Here is a 25,091-nt window from a genome sequence, read left to right as displayed (position 1 = left end):
AATGCATAAGGTTGAAGGTTTTCTTGAACTTGGAGGAAGTATATTTCCCTATGGTAGCCAGGCCATGGTGCGTCAATATATAATGCTGCTTTCATACGTAGTAGATTCAGATAGGAATAGCAACTACAGCTATTTAGGTTATAATACTTTTGTTATTTTAAATATTTATAGTAAACTTGTATATTTACTATAATTAAGCGCATGTAATAACAAATATAATTATATAATTCATAAATTATAAACAAGCAGGCTACAAATACAAATACATTTTTTGTGTTGGGAGCGCTTCATGACCCTATTGCAATGGCCACCAAAATTTACATTTACATGTATTACCGGTAACAGTAGTTTGAAAAATTGACCACCTTGGAACCATGGTACAAATGTATATTGTCATATTTGAATGCAAATTAAAATGTTATCAGGATTAACTTGTAAACAACTTTTTTTATGCCTGTGGTATCAGTTATGCATATTCATAATGATATTTGGTGATCAAATGTATACATTTAATCTTTCACTCAATTATGGTTTCAATCGAAGTTACAACATGTATGCCTAACAGTAACACACGATATCAGAGATGGGTCAACAACCCATTCGCTTCTTACTTGTGCGAGTTACTCTTACTCCCGACAACACGAACAACTAATACGTAAATAATAAACGTATTACCTATGATTAACGTTTCCTGTAAATTTTAACTTAACGGAAGTCTGTTCATGTATTCATGTCATTGCCCTGTGAATAGGAAGTATGTACTTCCACTATGCAACTGCAATACGCATGGGGAGAGCAGAACACACTGAAATCACGGTCTTAGGTAAAAAACAATTACTGTTTACTCTAATCCGATAACCAGGTGCAGGTCGCTAGTAACACCAGTGGCAAACAAACAAGAGAGATCTGATCGACATATTTGAGGTCAAAGGCACGAACGCGGACTCGCTCGCGCTGTCAACAGTATTGACACACATTTCGCCATCGCATCGTATCACAACAAACACGACGAGTACAGTGCATTATATGAATACATGTGGCAGCAGCGGAATGTCACGAAGGTACATACCTGCTGGACTTCGTCTGTAACTCGGCGACACAAGAACTGATACCCGTGCACTTGATCGACTTCAAAACAGAAAAAGGTGAATAGTGAACACATCTGCTGTTAGTGCGTTGACAGCCGTGTATTTCTTCACAAAATGGCGTCACCAACCAAGCAATACGTATATACACTGATCGTTCCACTATTTCCACAAGAGTGTTACTATATGGATTTAAATGTTTCACTCCGTTGATGGTACTTCTGAGTGAATACACCAAACTCTGGTTAATTTGGGAGAATGAACAATCCTCAGCAAAATAGCACGCGATATCAAATAACGCGACCTCGATAACCCATTCGGTAAATCTTGGGACAAAGGTTATCGTCTGCATAAACCAATCACGGCACCCAACACGGTTCACGGGCCGAATAAAACGTACGACAGAGTTCTGCCACAGAGGGCGTAAATCTAAAAATCGCTACAGAAATAATTTTGGCCATTCATTTTTCCTTGCGTGTATCAAATAAACAAGATGGAATTATGTCAAAACGTCATGTTTCATCTTTGAAATTTACACTTAGACTATGAAAAATATCCATATTTAATGCTTCAAGTAATAAAGCCACAGCGGTTTTATTTCTTTTTAAATTATGCGTACATCTGCCCTACATACTGTGGCCATTCATTATTTTATTCTCATTATCACAGTTAAACTTACAAAATACGAGCTTAATGTATTAAATTGGACTGAGGGCGTACTACGACAAATTGAAAATCGGAATATTGGAGCCAAATTTCATTATTTCATCCTGGTCTTGACCTGTTTTAAGGATGAACAAACAACCCAACCTGCGAGATTTGATACAAGGTAGCGTTGCTATAAACGGCCCTTTGATATGGAAACATTCCCGGCGGGGGGAATCAGATGGAGATCCAAGCCAGCTGAAAACTGAAAAAGTTTAATTGGTTAAACGATTGATTTGGAGTCATCTACATTGGGTGAATAGTTAGTAGAATGTCATTTAAGTACGGCAATATTCAATAATTAGGCTTTATTTTTGTATTTTTTTTAAATTTTCATTTCCGTTTTAAATTATATTTTCAGTTTTCACTTTATTATTTCTTCTCAATTTAATTTTCGATTTAACTTTCGTTTTCATTTTGAATTTCGATTTAACGTTCGTTTTCATTTTAAATTTCGTTTTCGATTTAACTTTCGTTTTCATTTTAAATTTCGTTTTCGATTTAACATTCGTTTTTGATTTAATCTTGGTTTTATTTGTACTGTCATTTTTCATTCAAATTCATTTTCGTTTTAAAATCCATTTTTTAAAATTCATTTTCATTCTAAAATCCATTTTCGTTTTAAAATTCATTTTCGTTTTAAAATTCATTTTCATAATCAAATCTATTTTAATTTTAATAAAATCACTTCCCAAGCTCAAGTCTTGTTTAATCCTGTTTCTCGATATTTATATGAATATTCTGCTTTATAATAAACACATTCACTGAAAATGGACAGGGATTACATGCATGCCATTGATAATACTGACTTGTACCTTGTATTTTGAGGAACGATATGCACGGTTGGAGAAAATATTCAGTTTTATAGACTTAGGTCTTAGTTTGAGAGCTTTACTGCAACTGCAACACAAATAATACTCCGTTTTGCAGACTAATAAAGATTAAATGTTAAGATAAACAATGAAACAAGAAAGCCATCAAAAATGGCAGATCCACTTGAATCATTATTATATGCATTGGCTCAACGTCTAGGTCTACAATGATGTTCCAGAAAACGATAGTTATGTATTTATTAATAATGAGATTACAGTACATATAAGATTAATAAATATGATCATCACATAAGCCCAATCAATGTCTTCAATAAAGCACTGGTTGAATGTCCATCTTCAAAGGTGTTTCTGACACCAAAAGTTCTTTGAAATACACAGTTCTGAATCCAATTGGAAAGTGTTTTTGTTTTGACAAGCATCAATTCATTCACACAGCATGTGATTTTTAAATGTACTAGGCTGAGTTAAGGTGGCTTCTATGCTTACAAACTCACTTATTGGTGACCTTGTCCTATTTAAAAAGCGTATAATGTACAGTCAACAAATGTTCAGTTGCCAATCAAATCCTTCATTTATAGAACCATAACAAATTAGTAACAGTATATTTGTCAAGCTAATTGTAAAGCACATTAACACTGAAATGTTTATATAGGACAGATTCAAGATTATCAAATATACATGGTTTTATTTACTGCACATTGTCTCTTAAATGTGTAAATTCAGTGGAATCAGGTTCTCATATTCCCTTTTCCTTTTTCAAATTCCTCTTTGAAATAGAGCAAAATCTCTGGCAGGTTACAGTAACTTAAAATGATCTTGCAAAGCAGAAAGTGTCCAATATTGATTTGGTTACTTAGCAGTGTTCAACTGTATCTGCAAAAATAGGAGTATAGCTAAGCATTTCAATAAATTAGAAAAAAAGTAACATTTATTAAACACAAAAAAGTTCCTGTTGGAATTAGGGGAAATGTTATTCATGCCAAAAAGAAAGTAATATGGACCAAAAGCATATTTAGTAATTGATAGTGAATATTTGGCTGGTCTAGTATCAACAGAAATTATATATATTAAATGACTCTTCCAAAATCGTAATATATGGTCAGAAGTTAAACAGGATATGCTATTCATGCATTTTTTGTATCCAAACTGAATTTCATTTGTCCAGGTACAAAGATACAGTAGTATGGTCAAAAACAAGATGTCAGGCAGTCATCCAACTTTGTACCCTACTTGCACGTATGTACAAGATACCACATGTTCATACAAATGGCTGCCAGTCAGCAATCTTGGATTGATTCAGTAAACCACTGCATGTGCATGTTAAAGATAGATACATGCAAACAATGAACAAATTTGGTCCACAGGATTCAGAAATATGATTCCAGACGAACGGACAAACGAAGACTGCTTCAAACTTTGTTTAAAAAAGGACAAGATCTTATTAGACTATAGAAGATTGATTGGGTTATCAACATTTGTATTCTACGTTGTTTTTGCAAAACATGGTGAGACATGTGGCTATCTATGGAAGTCTATAATCTTTTTGATAATAAAGTGGTGCCAACTTACTTCTGATGCACTTTATTCATCCATGCTATCGCTGAATTGTTCCAAAATATTGCAGAAATAAGCATTTTCAAGCACAAATAAGTTTTAGAGCAATGACACTTGACAAATTGCATTCAAATGTAGCTTCCACAAAACAATTTTCTCAAGAAAGTCAAACATCTGATTGGTTTATGAAAAGCCAGATTTTTTTTTCAATTTAAAAAAAAAACAACGAAAATTATCCATCCCGCTCTAATTGGAATCCACATGTCCAATGTTTAACTTTGGACATAAATCAAGAGTTATCGTCTCTAACATTTGCCTATCATAGGAAATTGAAATTAAATAGTTGCAAAACAGTTTATGAACAGAGGTGGGCAGAAAGAAGTTAAAACATTTATCACTTACACATTTACGGAAGTGACAATTGACTTGCCTCAATTACCAGTATCTAGAATTTAATTTACCTGGTAGGTTTAGATGAACACAGTATACTGTACAAATGCGATGTTTTGTAAACTCCACATCGTTTTCTGGTAATATTGTCCATGGAACATAAAACAAGAGTTGACACAGGAATTTGTTCAATTATACAAGTTGAATTTCGTATCGATTAGGATTTGATATTGATCTGTATGTTGCATCATTTAATTTAGTGTCAAAACTGTTTTTTAGCCATAGATGGCATTGTTATACCTCCCAGTGGTGATGGCATTTCTTTCTTTTCTGTTACGGTTTGGGGGCCAGCGAAACACAAAGAAGAATGGACAATCAGTAATATGATTAGCTCCACTCAATAAAGTTGACAGCAGAGATAATAATTGTTGGAAATTATTATGTAAATTGGGTAATTATTATGAATGTATTCAAATCCGAAACAAATTAAGTTGCTACATTGACTTTAAAATGAGTAAGAACCTGAATTAGGTTTTCACCTGAACATTTTTTTACTGACAAAGACACAAAAGCGAAGACAAATTGCAAAGACTATGATTGAAAATGAAAAAAAAAAAAATTATTCATTAAAACGTATATACTATGTTTCACTTTGCAAGCAAGTAAAATATAAAATAGACACTAGTAAACATACCAACTGTCTAGGAAACTTTGCAGAGTCGCTGTGAGATACTTTTCTTTTTACTGAACTCATAAGAGAAGCTATAAAAATGACAAAAACTAAGTTTTTGAAAATTAATATAATCTGTTCATTGTTTATAGTTTATACAGTTTTGACATGTACTCAGGTCAAGGCAATAAGTCCACCTCGAAAACTGATGATCAGCAGTAAAGTAATTGGATTATGTCTAAGATTGGGCCACTTGGATAGGAGCTGGTGCTCCCTGGAAATCCTTGATTGATGCATTTCACAGACTGTAATAAAATCTCTCAATTTTAGACACACTTGACCATGGAATACAGAATTTATAAAATCTACAAACTCATTTCAACATGCTAATTATCGAATTGTTTCGTAAATTCTAAAAAAAAAAAATATATTGTAGTCATACCCAACTATAGTTTTGATAATAAAATTACAGAAAGTAGTCAAATTTATTACTTACATGCATTCGAGATAACTGTGATGCTGTTCTCTACCTGTAGAGGTACTAAAACATTGCTTAACCTAAAAGGACTTTGAAGGCAAGATTTATTGAATGTGAGTTAACTAGTTTTATTAAATGTTTTTGTGCCCGGAGACAGTTGCGAACATTGAATGTCACTGACTTTTTCTTTGTATGTGCAAATTGCAAGTGCTAGTGCTGACACATAGTGCACAGTGATACGTTCACATTTCAGATAGTGCATTAGAAATACAGGACTACATTTTCAAGATGACTCAAACTAATTATTGTTATCATGATGACTTTCCCAATAGAAAGAATTGCCAAAACCCATGAATGAAAGCAAATGAAATAGCCTCTAGTTTCAGGTAAGAGGTTTCTCTTATAATATATGAATATATATACAAGACATGTCATTGTCAATGACATAATCCTCGTTTGTATTAGATGTGAGATATGTATATGACCTAATGTGTGATGTAATTTTAACTTGCTTGGTCCAGGCATTTACGAGATATGGCTTCGTGGAACTGCATTCATTTAAACAAGATGACCTCATGATGTTCAATATGATAATATTGTGAATATTCAATCATTTGTAAGTGAAAATATTGTTAGAAGTTGGATTAAAAATTAAACTCAATACCCAATTTAGTTTGCTAAGAACTTACATGTGGGCATCTCAATCCAGATTTAGAACCTCTCAGGAAACCTCTTCTTAATTCTGTTTTTCTCTTACTTTGTCTCATGCATCTACACACGATTTTAAAGAATGATTTCTACCAATGATGTGTTATCCTGCAATTTCAAGTATCGCAATGTAACAATTAGCAATGATCAGCGGAATGGAAGGTTTCCTAATGAAAAAAAAAACAACACTTTTATAATTAACAAACAAATTTCATTTATTCTTGTACACAAATCTACTGATTTGTTATGTTAGTTTAAAGACAGCACCTCAAAATTAGGCCATGTTTGATGCTTAGATATCTCATGTGACATACAGATGAAGCAAAACACATGTTGCGTGTACAAGCATGGGTTGGGAAAAAAGGGACAACACTTCCATCAAGGTCTAAACTTGCACAGTACATGGAAAATTATAGATGCATAGGTGAAAAACATTGTCATTGAGAAATTTCTTTGAAAAAATAAATAAATATACAACCTTGACCTGTTTCATCTTCTCATGCATTGACAACACAGACCTGTTAATGGTTAAGAGAGAAAAAAGAATAATGTTCGATGCAATACAATTAATTTAATAAATACAACATCAACCAGTCAACAGTATTTGGTAAACTGATTCAAACTGATATTTTTTTTAATTATTTAATTATTATGTTCACATTTTTTTAGCATTTTTTTATTCATTTTGTTAGCATTTTTACATTATTTCATCATTATGCTCACATTTTTATATTATTTTATCATTATGTTCACATTATTTTTTAATTTTGTTAGTATTTTTACATAATTTCATCATTGTGTTCAAATTTTTATCGTTATTTTATCATTATGTTAGCATTTTTTTCTTTATTTTATGTTTATGTTAGCATTTTCATGTTATTTTATCGTTATTGTATCATTATGTTTTCGTTTTGTTAGCATTTTACATTATTTCATCATTTTGTTCACATTTATGTTATTTTGTCATTATGTTTTCATTATGTGAGCATTATTTGACATGTTTATCTGTCTAATTATGATAATTTATGCATGGTGAACAAATTCCCTAGATTAGCGTAGGCGTGAGTACATGCGAGTAGTTGTCCTTGGTTTAAAAAACTACGTGTTTGTGGCATAAATATATCTTGTATTTATATCCCTATGTATTAATACAGCATAAACATAAGCCTTATTTTATCTGCTGGTAATTATTTATAGCGAATTTACTAAAACAATTCGAAGCTAATTATAATAGATAGGTTAGGGGGTATTATACACACACCTGGCAGGGGAAATGTAGTCTATTGTGCTGTCTTTCAAAACTACTGCTCAAGTTTCGTCTTACAATTGTCAATATTGTTTCGCTGATTACAGAATTTTGATTATCTTTAATTAGTGAAACGAACCATACTGATTAAATATTGTTATGTTCGGTATTTTAAGAGGTGATGAATGGCTGATGTTCTGATACTTGGATCTTCACTATATTGAGTTATATAATGATTTTCACGTGATTTTTGGTTTTACTTGAGAATGTGTAAACTGTCATTCTAATTCAACTTGAGAGGTTGGAATTTATTCGCCGTGAAGTGCGCATTCCAGATGTCGTTCTAGATCCCAATACTTCAACCAACATGCTGTCTACCTGCCTGGAATGCACCCAACTCAACCTAAGGCTTCCATCATTGGCCTTCCAAAACATGAATTGCGTTGCATAGAGTAAATCTCTGGTCTCTGAACGATCGGTTGTTTTCCAATATTTTATTTAAGATTACTTTCTACCCCAGACAACTAAAAGAATTGTAATAATTGTAATTACATGTATATTCAAGTTATATTTATGTTGATTGTCCTTGCATCATTTAATGTACTTGGAAAATACCGGGACGACAAGCGTGAGTCCTCAGACCCAGGTGAAACGAAACACATTCGTTCACGGATTTGACCTATTACCTTCGATGGTCTCACAGCCAACAGCGGCTTGGATCCATCCCGGGTGGTAATATTGTTTTTTATCGTACGGGAAATGGTTAGTTTCGTGTCTTCTATCACCAAAGCAGATGTTTCAAACTATGGAGAGTTAATCTTTAATGTAGTCTTCGTCTTTACTGGCGAACAACGAACATCAAATAGCGAACACTTCATCCCGTTTCACCATGATCTCTTTGAAACCCCGCACTGCATAGAGGGAACCCCAGTAGTATATGACAGCCTTGAGGCTTGATTTCGATCCCTTTTCACGCACTCTCCAAATCTTAATATAAATCCGTTAATATAAATGAATTTATTAGTTATATATCTATCTGAACTACATATTCTGCTTTTTTGAAATGGAATGTAATGGCAAGATCAAACAAGACTACCTGCAGTTGTACACGGAATATGCGTGTCAAGTTTGAGTCTATATATGTGCGACAATATTAAAGAAATAACATTCACAGCAAAGTTTTCTGTACTAATTTATATAGCAGTTATGAAGTCGGTGTAAGAATTTAAATGTGTCTTCTTCAAATATTAGCAAAATTATGGGTGTATATTGATCATTATCATCAATATAAAATAAACGTGGCTTATTTGTGATATTGTGAATTGTATATAATGTAAGCATGGAATGCATTATAAATGATCTAACTAAAAGACAACGTAACTGTAACTTTATGTGCAGTAAAATCGATAATCGCATGCATGCCCTGTGTAATAAAATAATGTATATATGTAATTATTTATTATTCATATCACAGGATTCATCGGGAAGTCAGCCACATTATAGTAGATTTTGTTAAAATGTATTCACTCGAGAATTAGATATTTACACATAGCAACATGATATGAACAGTCACTGTAAACATTTCCTGCAAAATTTTAGAGCATCTTATAATAAGGTTATTAAATGGTAGATATGCCCTCGGTAAAAAACATTTTTTCGGTATAATATTTTTCAGGCAGATTATACCTCTCTTGCGCTTGGTTATAATCTACACATATGGTAATTTCTCGCAGAGAGGTCTTATATCCGCTACAAAATACCCTCACCTTTAATTAACATTATTTATAGGCAAAGTTGTATTCATAAACCATTTCTGATCCTGCAATACATCATGGGGAAGAATGTTGTGCATTATACATGATTGAAAGTACACAGAATGTTTGTGTGATATGTTGTGTCTAACCATGCATGTATAGATGGAAATACCTAGTCTGTTTATAGGCAAATACTTTCATCAAAACTGAACATATCAGTAAAACCACAGAGATCTTATTTTGTATTCACATTGGTGAGACCCCTCTCTCCATAACGCCATGAATGTTCCATTTTTTTTGTTTCTGAAAGGAAATTTTGAAATTCAATCTGCACTGAACTAGTAATGTCAAGTCACCAAATCTATCTTATGTTTAACAGTTATGCTTGTGTACATTTTGATGTTTGCATGACTTAATTTTGTTAGGAGTTTCTCCTAGTCGATTTCAGTTTCTATTTCACATTGCCTTAATGATTATTTTAGTGAAGAAACGATACATGAATATTCTTGTGGTGACCAATCAAGTATTGCCACCATATCTTGTTGACACTTTTCCAAATTTGGGGAATAAAATAGAGACACCTGGCAGTTATTCAATAAATTTAAACATGTCTGAGTATGTAAGCAACAGTTACTATGGTAATACTTCATACAAGTTGTATTGTGCAATAGTACATCAGTCAAATCCATTACATTACTATGCCTGTATTAAAACATCTGTTAATAACTGGTATAAATTCAATGATGATAGCGTAACACTTATTGATATCGAAAAGGTTTTGAAAGAACAGGCTTATATATTATTTTATCAGTTGATAGAAATAAATAGTAATTCTTATGAATCCACCAATTGGAGTCAAGAACTATGTAACATACTTAATTGGCAAGATTTATCTACTAATGTGAAAGATCAGGTTCAAAATACATGTAAGGCTGATGTTAGTTCTTCTTTTCAGTATATTTATTTACATATACAATACAATATTTACAATATTAAGTAAAGAATTACACGGGCAAATTGAGCTTGATGAATTAGAGAAAGAGGCATGTAAAAGCTGCTGTTATAGATCGTAAGAGGGAGTATACAAAGCAATATATGAAACAAAAATGTAAAAACCAATGTTATCGTCAACCAGAGTCAAGAACAAAACAAGTAAAGATGCAAAATATCATACCCCTAATACATTATATGTTCTGGTGTTAAAATACATAAAGACAATTTTAATAATTCCATAGTTTATTTAATGTGTTTTTCTGATTTTTTATTTACCTTTGTTTGAAAATAAAACAAACAAACAAGGTGCCATTCATGAACATACACGAAGAGCACACCTGCAATGTAGGATTTGGCAGCAGGTTCTTGTTGCTAAACTACAGAAACATGAAGCCACTGCGCTAGGCTGGTCACGTGAGCCAATTAACGAACTGATTCCAGTCCCGTCAAGACTTCCTCCAGCACCAGAATCACTAGTTCAGTTAGTCAAATGTGGCTGCAATAAAGGACAATGTCGTGGACGCTGCACGTGTAGACAGAACGATGTCGATTGCACTGAAATGTGCTTGTGTGAAGCCAACTATGAAAAGTGTAAAAACATTACACAAGTAACACATGACTCTGACTCAGAATTTGCTTCAGAGACAGAAGACGATTGACTAAATAAAGTAATATTATTACACAGCCATATACTTCTTATACTGTTGTATGAAATAGTAACACATTTATATTATTATGTTGTAATTCCAAAAGTACAGTCATTTCTAATTGACGAGAAAGCATACAATCTTCATACAACCTTCATAAGTACGCACAGTAGTATACTAAAAATTCATTTGGTACCATTTTTTATAATATAATGTATTTTAAAATAGTGTCTTAGGGGTAAGAATTTTCGTTACTTTTTCTTCTGGGACCCAAGCTTACTTTCATGACAACAGTAAAACCGATAAATGACGATTCTCGATTCTGAATGTTATCATAGTCACAAAAAGTACTCATCCGAAATGTAAGTGTAGTTCTTCGTAGAGCTTGCTTGAAAACGAGCTTAAAATTTCAAATTCGCAGAACATCAAGTGATCGACACAAAAATGAAACAAAATGGTGGGCCTTGAAATCTCAATCAATAGAGGGCGTACACAGCGCGACACGCATCCTTGAGGAATTAGGCAGATTCACACCTTTTAACAATAGCGTTTCCTAACCGTGGCTTATGTGTATGTGTGAGCGTCCTCTACGATACATTATGAAAATTCTTTCGTGACGTCCATGCTCGTCGAATTAAAAAAATAATTGAAAAAATTAATAAAAAAACAAAAGTTTATGGTAATTTATGCAAATGTATTCATGATGACCTCGTTACGACTTCGTATTCAAATAAATTTCGTGTATGCAAATATATTCACAGTATCCCATTGTGACGTCATTCTTATTCAAATTGACCCCTTCACGGCCATGTACGATCATTTATGCTAATTTATTCACGGATCCCTATTGTATTAAAATGAGACCAGCGCCCTCATGGTCGTTCCTATAGTGAATTATAAACTACTTATATATCTATTGTATCCAATGCTATTTTCATAGATTGAAATTTTCAGCTCACTGAAGATATGTTAAGAAAGGCAGCAATTAAGATTAGAAAAAGACATCCACTCTTACGTATGCGAATAGTTGATGTTATTGACTCCAACGGATTTGTGCAAAAATTCTTTGAACCAGTTGAAAAAGAGTTTAATGATGTAAAGACTATGACTGCAGATAATTGGATTGATGCCCATTCTGACGAGATGAGCATGAAATTCAATGTTCAGCAAGGTCCACTCTGGCGACTACGACTGTTGTATGATCACTTGAAAGCAACCACAATAGATTGTGTATATAAAAGTATTTTGATCCTGACATTTCATCATTCAATCACAGATGGAAATACTGCAATGCGATTCGTGGATGAACTTCTCGATGGACTTAATTCCGTAGTTAAAGGCAAATATTACATTCCTGAAAGCCTTCCATTGTATCCATCCATGGAAGATACCATTGAAATTCTTGCGATGGTGGCATAAATTATGTCACTTAATTGTTATGGAAAAAGTCCTCCAATCCTTATATAGATCGATTTGGTTTGAAGATAATAAGAAATCCTGACGTTCATCCAGCAATGAAAACAATTCCAATTGCGTTTTCCAACAACACTTATAAAAATATATTCAGGTATGGTTCTAGCTGCTGTCCTAAGTGCGATGGCTCGTATAATTAATGGTGGATAATCAGGAAAAGATATGAACTTGAGATGAATTTGGACTCCCTTCTTATTTGCGAAACATGTGCATGCCTCGAGTTGACCCTAAAGATATGTTGGGCATATACACATTCATGGACTTTATGAACACCGATGTATCATGTCCGATTGATCATTCTAGCTCGTTTTGCATCAAGTCTCACCAAAACAACTCATGCAATGATGAGAGGAAAACGCTGGAATCGTATTCAATGATTAGTTTATACTGACTTGTTTGTTTTCTTGTTTCAGCTTATAACAGTGACAAAGCTAGTTAGTGACAGAAAATACAAAAAAGATGAAACCCTGAAACAGTTAGTAAGTTTAATTATGTACATCTCTCCCATCCATCCACATGCATTGCTATAAAAGAAACTTCTCCCAGTACCTGTTATAATTGTGACAAGTGTGCAAGAGGTCATTCGCAAATTGAGAAAATGGGGACTTATGGATTTACCTCTGTGCATACGTCTACCTGTATCCAGTTGTATCATACACATGCTTGGGCTGGTCATTATTTCGAACTTGTTCCCTGGCATTCGTTTTATGATCAGATTCAAGATCAGAATTACTCATTTTCACTATTCCCCAAGTGGATCTCAGTTGTCTTAGACTTGGTACATACATGTACATTTAACACAATGGGAACACATATCAAATCCAAAATGCCTGACTAGCAGTCATCTTTTTTAAATGAATGCAGTTCCACGAAACCATATCTCGTACATACCTGGACCAAGCAAGTTAAAATTACATCACACGTTAGGTCATATACCTATCTCGCATCCAATACAAACGAGGATTATGTCATAGACAATGACTTGTCTTGTTCGCTTTATCATAAGCTGGCAACAACTACTCTGCTTATTTGTATATTTGTACTTAATTGTTGTATGATAATACACGTTGCAAACGACTATGCAATTCAGTGGAAATTGTAAAATTATTCATTTTTGTAGGTGCCTTTTGACAAACCTCTGACATTGTTAAATGTGTTTGATGCTTGCATGGAATATTTGGAGTCCCAAAAAGGCTGGAAAAGGAGTGCAAACTTCGTGGGGGTCCAAGTGGACCAGAATTCAAAGGAGATATCCATATTCAGAGCAAGTCGTAATTTTGTTTTTATTTTTCTGTAAGTATATACTTAGTGCAAATGTATTATAAGCTTATTCACAAAATTACTTAAATTTGACCTCAGTACAGTTACATCGTATAGCAGATACATTGAATGAAATATGATGTAAATGACCAGTGACCTGGCCATGGGTCAAACCAAGGACCATGTTGTGAATTGGTCTGCTGATTTAATTTGTATAATTATTTGACATAGTGCCACAAGTTGGTACATTCTGAAATTCTTAGGTTACAGCAATTTCTAGATGTATAATAATTGTATTCCATGCTTACTAGGACGATTTTTTATAATAAAGAATGTTCTATTATTTTTTCAAGAGTTAGCTGAAGATAGTGAAAGCTCATCTGAACTTGAAGAATATGTATTTCCAACTACACAGTAAAACATCACCAAATTCTTCACACATAAATTTACTTTAAGTTTAAACTTGTATATATTGTGAAAGTTTAATATTTTCGAACCTTGTGGATTAAAGCACAGAGATATGTAATCTTTAGTTGAATAATCATAAATTGTTGCAATCTAAACAGAAATGCTTTAATGGAAGTCTTTCTTCTAGAAATGTTTCAAGTCTTGAAGAATCTGAGAACAGTAGTATTTGTAGTGGTAAGTGTAACTATACTGAAATAAAATGTCAGTGTTCTCCCCTGGAATTTGAAGCACTGTGGCGGCCTAATTTGCAAATCATTTACATATCATTTACATAATAATACAAATTGACCAAAGCACATTTACACCCACACAATACACAACATATATTTCCAAGAACAAAGTGGCAGATATTTATTTGCTTCACACAGTGTTATAAACACTTTTATTTTGGGCACTTTTATAATATTAATGATCTCGGTCATTGGAATCAAAATATTACGATTCACAATTTAGAAGAGTTTGAATTTAAAAATGAAACATTCTCGAAATGCAAATGCTGTAGACTAAAAAGAAACAAATAAAATGGAAAAAGGTTAAAAGAAATCCATTTGAAACGTTTCAGCCAGGATTATGTTCACGACTTTCATAATCTTATTTACTACAAAATTCCCTTTCAAAAAATCGACCACATAATTATTTGGCGGATTGCTGGTTATCATTCCGACCATCAGCTTCTACACCGTTTACATTTACAGTAATGAACGAACGAATAACACTTACAAACGATCATCAAAGTTACGACGTGACATAACTTACTTCGCGATGTTATACACTGGTTATACCAATAATTCCTCTTACTCTGTCGTGATGCCATGCAAAAATGAAATACTTCTTTTTTATGTGAAAAATGCCGTAAAATTTGAACTAGTTTTATCGGAAGAAATTATTTTTGATCGCTCAATCACTTCGGTAAAAAACACTGACCCGCCATGATAGTTGTGACGCATGTGTCCTTTGACCCGGTGGGTCAAAAACGAGAAGTGAAACAGTATAGTAAATAAACATTTTTTTTGTCATTTTCAATGAGAATCACAGTTTTTGCAATTTGTCTTCGCTTTTATGTCTTTGTCAGTAAAACAATGTTCATGTGAAAAGCTGATTTAGGTTCTTACTCAATGTTTTACTCCTGTGTGCAAAGCACACAATGGAAAACTTTGTGGTCACCCATATGCCATAAAGTCAATGTAGCAACCTAATTAGTTTTGGGATTGAATACATTCATAATAATTACCCAATTTACACAATAATTTTGTTTTCTGCTTTTCACCAATTTTTATTTCTGTTGTCAACTTCATTGAGTGAAGCTAATCATATTACTGATTGTCCATTGTTCTTTGTGTTTCAACTTCTTCTTGAATATGTAATCTTCTTCTATATGTACCTTGGGTAGACCTCTCTTAGATTGTTTCATTTCATGATTGTTGATTTATTAGCTGTTCACTTGCAATTCACACTGGTACATAGTACTCCTAGTATGTAAAAGTATGCCTCAAGGGAAGTTTATAAGTCCATTTGGAACTTGTGTTTGCCATATATTTTTGCATACATGCTTCTGATTTCATTCTTGGCTCATTGGCGTGGCTCTTATCTAATATGTGCATACATTTATTATTAGTCAGAGGCTGCTGGATATATGTTGTGAATTATTACAAATGTATATTTATGGCAGTACAAATAACTAATAAATATTTCAACAACCATCACGTTTCAGACCAATCAAAAGCCATCACCATCCAGAGAGTGTGTAATAAATAATGTGTTTAAGAAAAGTGTTCCACATAGATTGACATGTACATAGACTTCAAGCAATCCAAACGAAACTCATTATAACTCGTTTTCTAATTTCTCTGTAAAAAAATTTTCAGCAACTTTTTTTGAGTAAGTATTACAACACTGTTGGCATTTGTTCGAAGCCAAACCTGCATGACATTCGAGTCTGGTAAGTATCAGAAAAACTCTAGTATACCAACTTTATGTGCTGATGTTATCGCATATAAAACTGCAACTTTACAAAGCTGTGTGTCGTGTGTACATCAATCTGTTATGTTGTTGTCATGACACCTACAATTTACATGTACAGTGCATAGTGAGGTGTTCCTGATTTTCATTTTTGATATGTTGCTATTTTCAATTAATATATGAATATTTTAAAAATTATGTATGTGGAATACTTTTGGTGCTTTAGATTTTGATGTTTGATATTCATTTGTTGTTGTAAATTTTACTTTCTTAGGTCCTGTTATTGAAGGGGGAACTCCTGAGATTTTATTATGTACAAATGCATGTCACATTTGGTTGAGTTTATTACATTTTTAAAACATTTTAATTTTTTATCACATGGAAACACAATATTAAATTTTGATTTGTGGATAAAAGCTAATTGTTTATGTGCTTACAAACAATATCCACCCAAGTCCTTGTGTAATACTGAAATACATGTATTTTCATAAACTATATTTAAATATTTATTTTGTGCTTGTTCATTTTTTTGATTTATTGAATAGGTTGTGAAAAACTTGTTGACTTTCTCTTAGAACAAATTATTACTAAAACACATTTGTTTTCAAAGTAATTTGTTCTCCTGAGCATTCATAATGTAATCTTTCTTGTGTAAAAACATTCATACAAAATGTGACGGATTATATGCTTTCACTGCATTTTTAGCAAATTGTTATTGCTAAAAAACAAAGTGTTTCTGATATTGTATTCTGATAATCTCAGCTTTACACAAGACGTTTGACTGGGCATTGTTTGATTCAATGTTGCCAATCATAAAAATACCATAAACCTGCCTAATGACTATTTAATTTTAGGAGGTTCAGACACAGAAAATTTGGAAAAATGCTATGCTATGCTATGTTCCGGCAAATAGTACCTCCTGTATATGGTGAAACCCGAAGGTTAGTTTACAACATCATTTTCAGCTCCGCTGTCATTGAAGATATCAGGCAGGAGAGGCAAAGAGACAAATAATTTCACATTTATTGTGTAATTTACTGTTTTATGCAACTTTTTCTGCTGTTACATACCCATGAACATATCTCCCTGTCCGTACATTTACAATATTGTGTTATTTGGTGAAAAGTCAGTTGGTGTGCATTTTGGGGGCTTGTGCACTAATTGACGGTTTAGTAGTAAATGTCTTGTTTGTTTATTGCATTATAATGCTGAACATTGCTCTCAAACTTATCCTCATCAGTGATAAGTCCAGGAAGTGAGACATTTAAATTGAATGTAAATGAAGCCAAAGCTTTTTGTTTTCATTTGTTTATGATGTTTATGAACTTTGGATCATGACTACTCTGCTGAACAGTGAAGCTATTTTAACTGCAACGTTGCTTGTCATGGGGGAGCATATTGTAAATAATGGAACAGTTGCCATATCTGGATGATTACATTTCCTTGCTTAGTAAAAACCTAGGGATATTATCAATGTCCACAATCATATTTTTATATTATGCTCTATATTGTTTGCAGTATGATTAAAGAGATATACATTCCTGGAACGTTTCAGAAATATATAAATAATACTGGAGTTCAACTCAACACTATTGATGATACTTTTGAAAAGATGACATGCTTTGCCCATTGGAAATTTCACAATTGTAATGGCAAACTTGTGCTAGTTGATTTGCAAGGTAAAAGATGTTCTTGAAGTGTAAATCTTTCTGAATTAGTGACAAGTGACTGTATATACATGTACTGTATTATAATCTGTAATAAAAATACACCACCCTTAATGAAACTGAAGCTAAAACTGAAGTTCTATTCAAATTATTTTGTATTCCTAGATCTTTTAATTTCTTGTTGTTATATTTATTTATTAATATCTTTATCACTTGCAGGGGTTGGTTTGCAGTTGACAGATGTCACTGTAGCAACGTGTGGGATCTGTTAGATGAAGCCACACATTTTGTGTGAGTACCCTTCTGTTTATCATGAGTGAATCAAGATAAACAGGAAATTGTGTTTGTTCCCCCAAAATGCGCTTGGATTTTAATACTAAAGTAAATTGAATCAAATATACTCACAATTTCAGTAGCAGCCAGGCTGAACAAAATAATATGACATGCCCCAAAATACCGTATCGTTAGACCCGAAAACAGCTTGTCTATAAACATTGAATACTCAAATTGAAATAATTTGTTCAGTGTTATTTACTTAGTTGGGCCTGCAGGCAGCCCATACAAAACTATATAATAGGTAGCAGAGTGTCACAATACACAAAAAGGCCTCCATAACATTACTTGTTATGGTGAAGCAATAAAAGGGATTTGTATATAAATCATCATCGGGTATTGTGCATGATGTTGGAGCTTAGTCTGTCTACTGTAAAGCCTGAAAAAGGTGTGTTTAGTTCTGTGTTTGGCTGGCCCCCAAACCTTAACAGAAAGAAAGAAATGCCATCACCACTGTGGGTTTAACAATGCCATCTATGGCTAAAACACAGTTTGACACTAAATTAAATGATGCAACATACAGATCAATAGCAATTCCTAATCGATATGAAATTCAACTTGTATAATTGAACAAACTCCTGTGTCAACTCTAGTCTTATGTTCATGTTTTCAGGTTTTTCGGAATGGACAATATTGCCAGAAAATGCGCTTGTGGATTTTACAAAAGATCATATTTGTACAGTATACTGTGTTCATCTTAACCTACCAGGTAAATTAAATTCCATATACTAGTGATTGAGGCAAATTAATTGTCACTTCCTCAAATGTATAAGTGATACATATTTTAACTTCTTTCTGCCACCTCTGAAGGTGTTCATAAACTGCTTTGCAACTATTTAATTTCAATTTCCTATGACAGGAAAATGTAAGACGATAACTCTTGATTTATGTCCAAAGATGTTTGACTTTCTTAGAAAATTGTTTTGTGGAAGCTACATTTGAACGCAATTTATCAAGTATCATTGCTGTAAAACTTGTTTGTGCTTGAAAATGCTTATTTCTGCAATATTTTCAGCATGGATGAATACAGTGCATCAGAAGTAAGTTGGCACCACTTTATCATCAAAATGATTACAGGCTTCTATAGATAGCCACATGTCTCACCATATTTGGCAAATACAACGTAGAATACAAATGTTGATAACCCAATCTATCTTCTATAGTCTATTAAGATCTTGTTAGTCCTTTTTTGAACAAAGTTTGAAGCAGGGACCATATATTACGATTTTGGAAGAGTCATTTAATGCATGTAATTTATGTTGATAATATATAGAGCAGCCAAATATTCACTATCAATTACTAAATATGCTTTTGGACCATATCACTTTCCTTTTGGCATGAATAACATTTCCCCTAATTCCAATGGGGACTTTTTTGTGTTTAATGAAATTTACTTTTTTCTAATTTATTGAAATGCTTAGCTATTAACACTATACTCCTATTTTTGCAGATACAGTTGAACACGGCTAAGTAACAAAGTCAATGTTGGACACTTTCTGCTTTGCAAGATCATTTTCAGTTACTGTAACCTTCCAGAGATTCTGCTCTATTTCAAAGAGGAATTTGAAAAAAGAAAAGGAAATATGAGAACCTGATTCCACTCAATTCACACATTTAAGAGACAGTGTGCAGTAAATAAAACCATGTATATTTCAGCATTTATTTATTCAATGCAATTCATCAAATTGCTTTTGATAACAACAATATTTGTATCAAATTACTGTATCAAATATGATTAAAGGTGTACACAGATTAGCGTGGAATTACATAACCATTTCAGAATCATTTTTCATATCATTTCTTGCCTTAGTTAAAATTCAATAGCTCAATTAAAAATTATTTTCAATAAAAAGTCATTGGAAATTTCATTTATCAACTGCCTTCCTAAAGTCAACTGCAAAGTAGTTTGGTAGAACATTACCCTTTTCATTGGCTACAATAATGTCTTCAGGTACATTATAACCCATATATGAACCATGTCAAATAGTATTAATGGAAGTCTAATATAATGAATATGTTTTGTGATAATCTTGAATCTGTCCTATATAGACATTTCAGTGTTAATGTGCTTTACAATTAGCTTGAAAAATATACTGTTGCCAATTTGTCATGGTTCTGTGAATGAAGGATTTGATGAACGACTGAACATTTGTCGACTGTACATTATATTATACTATTTTTAAATAGGACAAGGTCACCAATAAGTGAGTTTGTAAGCATAGAAGCCACCTTAACTCAGCCTAGCACATTAAAAATTACATGCTATCGCTACATACCACTTAACTATGGGAGGTTATACTTGTACGTACACATGTTCAAGGCATTTTGTGTGAAAGATAAACATAGCTATATTATATATAATTTGGTTATTAACTGCAGGAAATATGAGAACCTGATTCCACTCAATTCACACATTTAAGAGACAGTGTGCAGTAAATAAAACCATGTATATTTCAGCATTTATTTATTCAATGCAATTCATCAAATTGCTTTTGATAACAACAATATTTGTATCAAATATGATTAAAGGTGTACACAGATTAGCGTGGAATTACATAACCATTTCAGAATCATTTTTCATATCATTTCTTGCCTTAGCTAATATTCAATAGCTCAATTAAAAATTATTTTCAATAAAAAGTCATTGGAAATTTCATTTATCAACTGCCTTCCTAAAGTCAACTGCAAAGTAGTTTGGTAGAACATTACCCTTTTCATTGGCTACAATAATGTCTTCAGGTACATTATAACCCATATATGAACCATGTCAAATAGTATTAATGGAAGTCTAATATGATGAATATGTTTTGTGATAATCTTGAATCTGTCCTATATAGACATTTCAGTGTTAATGTGCTTTACAATTAGCTTGAAAAATATACTGTTGCCAATTTGTCATGGTTCTGTGAATGAAGGATTTGATGAACGACTGAACATTTGTCGACTGTACATTATATTATACTATTTTTAAATAGGACAAGGTCACCAATAAGTGAGTTTGTAAGCATAGAAGCCACCTTAACTCAGCCTAGCACATTAAAAATTACATGCTATCGCTACATACCACTTAACTATGGGAGGTTATACTTGTACGTACACATGTTCAAGGCATTTTGTGTGAAAGATAAACATAACTATATTATATATAATTTGGTTATTAACTGCATCCCCGTTTTATGCATGTTATATATATTAAGCTACTATGAATAGTGTAAACTTCGCATGAACATTATTAAGTACTTTCCAATTGTTTGTGATTTTTGACGGTTCATTCACACTGGGGCACGTTTCAAAACTGCACTAAAAGGCAGATCAGTTTAGTCAAACCGAAAACGAAATTTAAAACAGAAATGAAATTTAAAATAAAAAATACAAAAATAAAGCCCAATTATTGAAATCCACCTCGGTTGCCGTATTTAAGCCACACCTCTAATATTACGGCGTTTTCTATTGGCTGGAAGATGAAATATGTCGACATGACTTGCACTGACACAGGACGAAACAGCGGATAGAACAGTACGAAGTTTGCCCGCAATAGTCACGCGGTGGTTGGGGTTGGTGCAGTATGTTGGTTAATATCAAGGTGCGGGAAGAAATACTGGAATTAGAACTACCGGTTAGAGCTGGTAGACTGAAAGTTTTAATGAATGACCGGTTTCAAGAACGAAGCATGTATCTGAAGCATGTAAGTGTCGAACAACGAAACTGTACGGCACAGATCGCGAGTAATATGACTAGATGACACCGGTTGTTTTGACATCCCGAGCACCTCAGGGATAGTGTGTTTGCAGTCCGTGGATTAGCGTAGTTGTCGACCACCTCAAGACAAACAGCGTCAATACCCCCAGTAAACTTGGAAATGCCTTAGCCCATGATTTGTTGCTAATAAAATGAATATAATGTCACAAAATAAAACAGTCTCGCGGTTACAAATTTAGTCGGCATAGGGAGTGAACAATCTATTGCTGCTGCCTCCGAGGTGGGGGGGGGGGGTGAGTAAGTGTTGATAAATAAATATTGAAGGTCGTATCAAGATTAAACTGAAAAGAAAAATTATGTCAACACAGTACCGCTGTATTCAAGAGAATTACTCCGCATTACGTCCATGAAATAAATTTGGAGGTGAAGCATTTACTAGCAATAAACTGACAAGGTGACACGCCCTCTAACCCAATACCTATTTTGAAATGTTTTCGGTTGATCCCTAGCCCCACAATGTTTTGACTGCCACCAGATATGTCAGGCCATTTGCGTATACGTCGAAACTAGGTCGGGTCCTACCAATACACATTGAATATGGAAATTTTGATTTTAATATATAAATTTAAGATTTGTGCGCTATACACTCGACAATGTTGAATTCATCACATATTTTGATATCTTAATGAGGATGTACTTTAATAAATAATAAATTGCTGTATTATGTACCGCAGCTATTACGTATTTTGTATTTTAATTCGACAAATGCGCATTTGAAAATATGGGTAAAATTCAATTCCTGTTGTCGTTATCATATTATGACTGTATGTGCCATGTATTTTATGTGATGAATGGCCGCCAAGTGTCACGGATTCCCGTGGCTATTAAATTAAGGCCAATTGAATTTCTAATATTTTCTGCATTCTAACATTTTTGTTTTTGACGTTTATTGACGCGCTAGGGGGTGCTGTCAATGTTTTTTTAAATCAGTGGTCTGAGTTTCAGCCGACAATTTATCTCGCTTTGTCCCTTGCTTGACAAGAGCACTGAAATACTTTGTGTCAACAGTTTTTTCGATCTTCGCTTCAATTAGCAAGTCCACGAATCAGTTAGCGCGGTTTTAACTATCGAATATGACGTCATATACAAAACGAGCATGTAATAATCCATATTGGCTAAAAACAGAACTGACTAGTGACAATGTATTTTGCGCGTTTTTAGGCTCGCTGGCGACTGAAAATATGCAAATAACCGAAAGGCGCCCGTATGTATATAAGTATTAGAAAAAATGACAATATTTTAGTGGGGTTTTATCGACAAAATGTTGTTTCATTGTTTCATTTTGACAGTGAATCAAAAAAGTTCATATACTGTTGACTAATACTAACACGAATAATAGGTAGACATTGTCACAAAATATTGCTACTGCTATATGCGATAAAATATACGTACATGTAAAAAATAATCGCGAGTAGAATTCTGCCTTAATGCTTGATGCTGAATCGTGCCATGAACGGAAATGATAGACTTGTGATTACTCTTCCATTTCGCGAAAAACGTACTAATTTGTTTTTAACAATTTTTATGGTATTTTTGTTTCTCTTTTTTTGAAAAAAACAAAAACAAACAAAATATAGTAAGTTGACTTCAAAGCGGGAGGATCGTCACCTGCGCATGCGCAGGAATTGAGTCCCAAACGACGATGACAACACACACTAAAACGCAAAGGCTCATGGGTAGACGCTTGTTTAACAGCGATACGCTATGACCATCTGACGCATGCGCATGTGAGGACTCCCCGCTTTAAGTGTCACCAGCTTATTTTCAACAAGATGATGACCATATTTCAGTGAATTGGCGACCAGCTTGTCAGTTGGAGATTTGTATGTGCGATGTGTGACCTACCATTTCAAAAATTACGAGTACGTGTCAACATGGAACAGAAAGATAGCTTTTCTACATGTACTGCTCAATACCTTGTACAAAACAAGATATTCAACTGACCCTTATTTCGAAACATCAAACGGTCAAAGTATGATAAAAAACTCAAATATCCAATTTTTCCCTCAAATTTAATTGAATAATATTAGAAGAACGTTCAGTTTGTGTAGTATCAAACGAAGAACGTCAAAACAAAATGTTGGCATAGTAAACAAAAAATAACTTCTTATCTACATATATCATACAAGAATATACTGTAAGTTTACAAAAATGTCAATATTGTGTTTGCTATATCTGTACCATATGCTCTCTTGTATTTTCATATACTCAATGATTCACTTTGACAAAAATAAAATCGTTTTTGTGTGACAAGAACGTATTGGGGGCGAAACTCTCCTACCGTAAAAAGGTACTTTTTTATTCTTTAAGATTTTACACCTTAATTCCTTTAAACTTCCATGATTGGCCCATCATCGGAAAAAAACCTCAACATGAAACCAATATATGAGCATGCTTCACGATCACTATTTCCATATACCGCGCCCTCTAGTGACAGTATGCTTTCGTGACTTCGAAATGACGAGTATGAGTGAAAGAAGTAGCCTGGTTCAAATCAACAACTATGCTTGATTGTGTATTCGTTCGTCGTCTAAAAATATAGTAACATCTTCTCCAGAAAAGCACTTAGTCATGAGAGAGCGCGTTATATAAGAAAAGTGTGGCGTCGATATACATTTCCATTCGTTATCACAAAAAGTATGGTTCTATAAAAAAGCACAAAAAGTATAAGCCTTGAAAACCACAGCATATTTTTTAATAGTATGCGTTGATTTTGTTTGTGTTGGGGAACCCTAGAGAGTTACAAAGTATCGTCAACACTATAAAAAAATGATGCTTTAAAACCCTCGGTAACTTTTATAAAGAATCAATCGAAAATCGAAAAGGACGAAAATGAAAAAGATTTTCAAAGACAGTTTTTATTTTTTTAGTAGATGGGGAAAAAGTTAAAGCTTTTTAGCTGTATATAATTAGTATTCGTTCGAACACACTGTACAAACACGGGAACTTACCATATGTCACACATGATTGGACCGATTATGTTCAAATCAGCCACATACATCAGCCATACTATTGGACACATGCACATGCATGTGTTTCATGATCTAAATCAAGATGGCCGAATTGTAGCAATTTTAAGAACAAAGACGTCTCAAAATCACAATTTTTA

At 33.3% G+C, this 25,091-nt stretch overlaps 1 protein-coding gene across 1 annotated transcript in view; it reads right to left on the bottom strand.

Moving 5' to 3' along the window:
- Window positions 1-1,426, bottom strand: part of LOC100370244 (D-glucuronyl C5-epimerase B-like) — a 95,217-nt gene extending 93,791 nt beyond the window's left edge. Inside the window, exon 1 of the mRNA XM_006813268.3 lies at window positions 1,070-1,426. The gene's annotated coding sequence lies outside the window, so the exon portion shown is untranslated. The remainder of the gene's footprint in view (window positions 1-1,069) is intronic.
- Between the last annotated feature and the right edge of the window lie 23,665 nt (window positions 1,427-25,091).

This window comes from Saccoglossus kowalevskii, chromosome 15, assembly GCF_978046115.1.
Source record: "Saccoglossus kowalevskii chromosome 15, keSacKowa6.1, whole genome shotgun sequence".
NCBI classification, from domain to species: domain Eukaryota; kingdom Metazoa; phylum Hemichordata; class Enteropneusta; family Harrimaniidae; genus Saccoglossus; species Saccoglossus kowalevskii.
Note: the sequence above shows the minus strand (reverse complement) of the source record. Positions and strands in the feature narration are given on the sequence as shown.